The 6,593-nt window shown below is 43.0% G+C and overlaps 1 pseudogene; it reads right to left on the bottom strand.

Annotated features, from left to right (window-relative positions):
- Positions 1-5,130: 5,130 nt before the first annotated feature.
- LOC105717970 (nucleoplasmin-3-like) lies at positions 5,131-5,655 on the bottom strand (annotated as a pseudogene).
- Positions 5,656-6,593: the final 938 nt, after the last annotated feature.

Here is a 6,593-nt window from a genome sequence, read left to right as displayed (position 1 = left end):
ATCCCTGAGATAAGGAAACCAACATCTTTAAGAACGGAGCTCAGCCTTCCTGACTCTTGCCCCAAAGGGAGATGTTGTCTTTATTTTACAAGATGGAAAACAAACCTGCCCTTCGCTCCAGAGAGAGGCCTATTTCTATTTCCAGTGCTGTTGACTATATAAGTGTCCTCGAAAAGATACTCTAGATCCAAGGCAGTCATTGTCTCTGCTCATAAAACATTTAGAAATGTGAGAGCTTTTGGAAAATATCTTCCAACAATAAAGTCTCTCTTTATCCCTGGTAATTTCTTTCGCTCTGAAGTCTCCTTTGTCTGATATTAACATAGATACGCCACTTTCTCTGGGTTAGTGTTGTACGACATGTCTGTTTCCATCCTTTTATTTTTAAACTCCCTGTATCATTATATTTAAGGTGGACTTGTGTGTGTTGTTTGGTTTTGCAGACAGCATATAGTTTGGTCCTTTTTTTTTTTTTAATTCACTCTGAAAATCTCTTTCAGTTGGTTTGTTTAGATCAGGGATCAGCAAACTATGTGGGTTAAATCTGGCCAGCTGCCTGTTTTGTAAATAAAGTTTTATTAAAACACAGCCATGCTCATTTATGTATTTTCTTTTTTTTTTTGAGACAGAGTCTCACTCTGTTGCTCAGGCTGGAGAGCAGTGGTTCAATCTTGGCTCACTACAACCTCCGCCACCTGGGTTCAAGTGATTCTCCTGCCTCAGCCTCCTAAGTAGCTGGGATTACAGGTGCCTGCCACCATGCCTGGCCAATTTTTGTATTTTTAGTAGAGATGGGATTTCACATGTTGGCCAGGCTGGTCTCTAACTCCTGACCTCAAGTGAGCCCCCCACCCCACCTCCGCCTCCCAAAGTGCTGGGATTACAGACACCATGCCCGGCTCATTTATGTATTTTCTATGGCTACTTTTCTGCTACAAAAGCCGAGCTGTGTGGTTGCAACAGAGTCCATTTTGACAAGTTCAAAAATATTTACTGTTTGGACTTTTACTGACCCCTGGTTTATATCATTTATGTTGAATGTAGTTATTGATATGTTTGGATTCAGATTTTTATTTTATTTCTTTTTTGTTTATTCCTTCTATTCTTTATTTCTTTATTATCCCTTTCCTGCCTTGTTTTAGATTACTTGAACATTTTTAGTATTCCATTTTAATTGAACTATAGAGTTTTAAATTATATCTCTTTGTATATGTGTTTTAGTGCTTGCTCTAGGGATTACAGTGTACATGCTTAACATTGCCTGGTCTAATTAGAATTAGTGTTTTGTCATGTCAAGTGGAGTATAGAAACCTTCCCACCACATAGATCCTTTTATTTTTCCTCCTTTTTGTTGGAATATCTCTATTCATTTTAGTCTTTCATTTCTCCCAGAAATCTTTACGGTGTTTAACATAGGGATTGGGCACATCTTTTTCTTAGGTTTTTTTTTTTAGGTATTATGTTATTTGTTCTTAGGTATTTTGATGTTTGATGTTATTATACGTGGTATTTAAAATTTTTTGCGTTAAAATTTTTTTTTGTTATATGGTAATATAACTGATTTTTGTATATTGACCTTGTAGCCTATGACTTTGCTGAACGTATTAATTCTAATTGTGGTTTGTTTTATATTTTCTAAGTTTGTAGCCATGTTATTTATAAATAAATATACTTTTACTTCTTCCTGTCCAATCTTTATACCTTTCTTTTATAGGGGAGGAAAAATTGCTTCCTTCTTCATTTCTAGGTTCTGTTGCTGATCTAAGAATTAAATTTTTAAAAATTCGAAAAAAGGCCAGGCATGATAGCTCACACCTGTAACCCCAGCACTTTGAAAGGCTGAGGTGGGCAGATTGCTTGAGCCCAGGAGTTCGAGACCAGCCTGGGCAATATGGCAAAACTCTGTCTCTACTAAAAAAATACAGAAATTAACTGGGCATGCACCTGTGGTTCCAGCTACACAGGTGGCTGAGTTGGGAAGATCACTTGAGCCCAGGAGGCAGAGGTTGCAGTGAGCTGAGATTGTGCCACTGTACTCCATCCTAGGTGACAGAGCAAGACCTCGGTGCACATGTACACACACACACACACACAAGAATTACATTGATATAAGATGGATTAACAGGAGGAAAACAATTTTAATTACATACATATGCATGGGAGTCCCACAAAAACATCAGACTTAAGGAAGTGGCTACATGTTTGAGATTTATGTATCATCCTGTGCCACATAAAGGAATAAGGGCTTGGAGGTTCTAGGGGGTGGTGGAAGGAAATTATGGGACGGTGAGGGGAGGATATGTATGGCAAGTAAGGGTTGTCTTATGAATATAAGATTGTCTTTCAGGTGATAAAGCTTGTCTCAGAATAACTTTCTTCCTGATACAGATACTTTTATTAATGGAAATTTCCTTTATAAATGTGAATTTATTTTACAAAAGGGAAATTTATACTTTATTTTAGACAGTTTGGGGGAGGCAAAGAGCTTTTTCAGTGTGGTTCTCAACTGCTTTTAGCTTAAAATAATCAATATGTCAAAGTAGCATATTTGGGGGCAGCATGTTCTGAGCCCCTTCACTTTGTTTTTCTTGTCTTACTGCACTGTCTAGGACCTCCAGTACTATGTTGAATAGATGTGGTTATGGTGGGCACTTGTCAAAGGACATGGAAGGATGAGTGAGATTCCTCTTTGTTATTTTGAAATTTAGTACTGTGTTTTGTTTGGCATGGTCTGATATGGGCCCTTAGAGGGACTAAGACTACCTTAGTTATTTCTGTTGGGTCTCAGAACATGACACCCCAAATAACTGGGACTTGGTATGCTGAGTCCCTGGAACGAAAAGAGATTGGAAGATACAAGGTCTTGCTGACCTTCTCCCATGATACAAGTCATAGAACCCAAAATTCCTCTTCCCCAAGGCTGGTTATTGAGACTAGAATCCCTCTCCCTAAAAGCAAGCCCTAAAACCTGAATAGGTCACATTCTTCCTTTTCCCTTCTCCCTTGAAGATTCTCACTCCAGAGAGGCTCTGCCTCATACCCAGGAGGAAGGAATACTAAACAGAGAGGCCAAGAAGAATCCAAACAGACAGGCTTGCTGGTTTTCTCTCACTCAGTCTATCACCTGTAGATGATACTTTTGTGTCCAATTACATTTATACAAGGCTGTCCTTTCTTCATCAAAACTAAGTATTAAAACAAACAGTTGGCTGGGCACAGTGGCTCATGCCTGTAATCCCAGCACTTTGGGAGGCCCAGGCAGGTGGATCTCTTGAGGTCAGGAGTTCGAAACCGGTGTGGCCAGCATGGTGAAACCCCGTCTCTACTAAAAATACAAAAAATTAGCCAGGTGTGGTATCGGGAGCCTGTAATCCCATCTACTAGGGAGGCTGAGGTAGGAGAATTGCTTGAACCTGGGAGGTGGAGGTTGCAGTGAGCTGAGATCGTGCCATTACACTCTAGCCTGGGCAGCAAGAGTGAAACTCCGTCTCAAACAAAACAAAACAAAACGAAAGACAGTCTTTCTTGAGTCACCAGGCCTTTATTTCTGAAAGTTCTTGTGTCAAGTAAAACCTTGATTAAATAAATTGTTATGCTTTTCTTTTGCTAATCTGTCTTTTGTTATGGGAGTGATGCTGGCGAACCCCAAAATAGGGGCTCATTCTGGGAGTTCTTGGTTTTGTGCAAGAAAGAATTCCTGAGTAAGCCAAAAGAGTAAAGTGAAAGCAAAGCGAGTTTATTCAAGCAACAGATTACAGGAAAATGCCTACTCCATAGACACAGCCGGCTACCCCATCGGCAAAGTAGCACTTAGGGATTGCTGGCTAGCTACTCCTTAATTATATATGAAATAAGGGGTGAATTATTTATGAATTTTCTAGAAAAGGAATGGAGAATTCCCAGAACTTAGGGTTCACCCACCCTCCCTTTTTTGTTGAGAGTCTTGCTCTTTTGCCCAGACTAGAGTGCAGTGGCACGATCTTGGCTCACTGCAGCCTCTGCTTCCCAGGTTCAGGCAATTCTCCTGCCTCAGTCTCCCAAGTAGCTGGGATTACAGGTGTGTGCTGCCATGCTTGGCTAATTTTTGTGCTTTTAGTAGAGACAGGGTTTCACCATGTTGGCCAGAATGGTCTTGATCTCCTGATCTCATGATCCACCTGCCTTAGCCTCCCAAAGTGCTGGGATTACAGGTGTGAGCCACCACGCCCAGCCTGGTTCCTCCATTTTAAGCCCTACAAAATCACCTCTGGGTGTCGCCATGGTGTTTGTAAACTGTCATGGTGCCGGCGAGAGTGTCTTTTAGCATGCTAGTGCATTGTAATCAGTGTATAACAAGCACTGAGGGCAACTAGAGGTTTTGGCCAGTTTCTTTACTGCGTCCTCAGAGAACAAATCCTGCTGACCTCTTACTTAGGAGTGCCAGCCATGACCCTCGTGATGGGTGAGAAAAGGCACCACCATCTTTCCGCCTCTCCATTTCCAAAGACATCAACCTAGTCTTTTGTAGGTTCTGGTCTTTTGTAGGCAAAGGGTAGGTAGCTGCTGCTAAACAATAAATGCCTGTGTGTGTATTAAAAACAGAGACTTCTTTGGTCAGACCGCTGAGAAAACAGTGCTCTTTTATCCGGACTGTTGTAGACCTTCTGTTACCTGATACTCCACCTGGGGGGGTGCATCCCTTCATCTGTTTTTCGTTAAGGGCTTTTAAAAACTTCTAGTAATACTATACAATATATGCATGGAAGAAACCTGCAATTTCACCTGTAAATATACAAAAATAAACAATTTTTTTTTTTTTTTTGCAAAAACCCCACACCACTTTATTTCAACTTTTATCCAAAAATGTAAAAAGTGTTAAAAATGTGTAGTTCTGCGCTTCAGGCATTAACCTCCAATCCTCACAGACAGGTGGGAAGAGAGGCCCCAGGCATGGTGCAAGACCAGAAAACCAAGGTCCTGTGGAGCACTGGCCCTCTCCTAGCACCAGTGCCCAAGTCCCTCCCGCCCAAACTCCACCCAAGCTCTCCTCTTCTAGGAAGAAGAAAAATTTACAATTCTTGAAACTTGTTGGGGAACAGGGTGCATGGAGGTGCATGGTGGTGCATGGCACGTGGAAATGACCGAGGAGGGCTAGGGCCTGTCCCTCTGCTTTTTGGCAGGAAGGATGGGGCACAGCTCAGCTTCCTCCTCCTCATTGCCCTCTTCCTTTTCCTCGATCTCCTCAGAAACATCATTGCTCATTGAAACAATCTAGTGCCTCCCAGTGATCTGCACAGGGCCAGAGCCCAGCTTCAGGTGGAAAGTTACAGGTGGTTGGAGCTGGAAGTTGTCCAGGCTGAGCATGGATTGGCAGGACAGCTTGAGGTTGGCCACAGGGACTGCGATCTCCCGATGGTCATAGTTCTGGGCCACAACTTCTACCACATTACACTCGTCTTTGGCTCCCTCGGTGAGGCAAAGCATGGTTAGTGTCAGCACATGCTCTGCATCATCCTCTTCCTCTACCTTAAAGATGAAGGAGCGGGTGTGGCCGGAGAGCTCACAGCAGAAATCCATAGTGACAGGAGCTGGGACTCGCAAGCCCACAACACCCCTGGCCGGCGTTCGGCTCTCCTGACTCAAAAACGCTAAGGCGGCTGCAGTGCCGGTGGCCATACTGCCAAAAATAAACAAATTTTTAAGAGAGTTATAAAGGCCAGGTGTGGTAGCGCATGCCTGTAATTGTAGCACTTTGGGAAGTCAAGGCGGGAGAATTGCTTGAGCCTAGGAGTTCGAGAGCAGCTTGGGCAACATGGTGAGACACCACCATCTGCCCGTCTCTACCAAAATTAAAAAAAAAAAATTAGCCAGGCATGTTGGCACATGTCTGTGGTCCTAGCTACTCAGGAGGCTGAGGTGGAAGGATCACTTGAGCCCAGGCGGTCAAGGCCGCAGTGAGCTGTGATCATGTCACTGCACTCCAGTTTTGGTTAAAGAGCGAGACCCCCATCTCAAAACCAAAAAACATTTGGTAATAAAATATAAATGACCCTAATAGGAAAAACACATGAAGTCATTACCAGCTTTTAACACCATTCTGTGACTTCACTGACACATTATTGTGTATTTGTCACTTAGCTTTCTAATGACCCAGCACAATTTTGTTGGCAGAACAGGTGGAGAGGGATGAAGAACGAGGAACATTGCCAGGGCAGTTTCTTCATCTGCAAAATAAGGGAGTGTGTACTGAAGTATCATTTCTAGCTCCAACATCCAGGATTTCAGCATTACCTGCAGAATAGTAGGAGGAGAGAAGATAGGAAGAAGTTAACAAGAGAACAGAGCTAATGAAATATGTGACATCCTGGTACTAATGGGGTGCATCTCCACACCTCATGCTCAGGAAAGGGCAACAGGCTTCTTGGAGCTCCTCCTCATCTACAGGGCTCTCCTCACAGGGCCTGGAAGTTCTGCCCAAGCCCTGTGGGGATTTTTCAGAGTCATTTGCCTCTTTAAAGCCTTGTCAGAGGGAGCCAGTGTGGGGAAGGGGTGGTAATGCAGATGGCAATGCTGTCAGAACAGATTAGAGCCCTTCTTCCACGCTCTGCAGCCCA

The sequence above is a fragment of the Aotus nancymaae genome, unplaced genomic scaffold (assembly GCF_030222135.1).
Source record: "Aotus nancymaae isolate 86718 unplaced genomic scaffold, 86718_ANA_hifiasm-v0.15.2.pri h1tg000040l, whole genome shotgun sequence".
NCBI classification, from domain to species: Eukaryota; Metazoa; Chordata; class Mammalia; order Primates; family Aotidae; genus Aotus; species Aotus nancymaae.
Note: the sequence above shows the minus strand (reverse complement) of the source record. Positions and strands in the feature narration are given on the sequence as shown.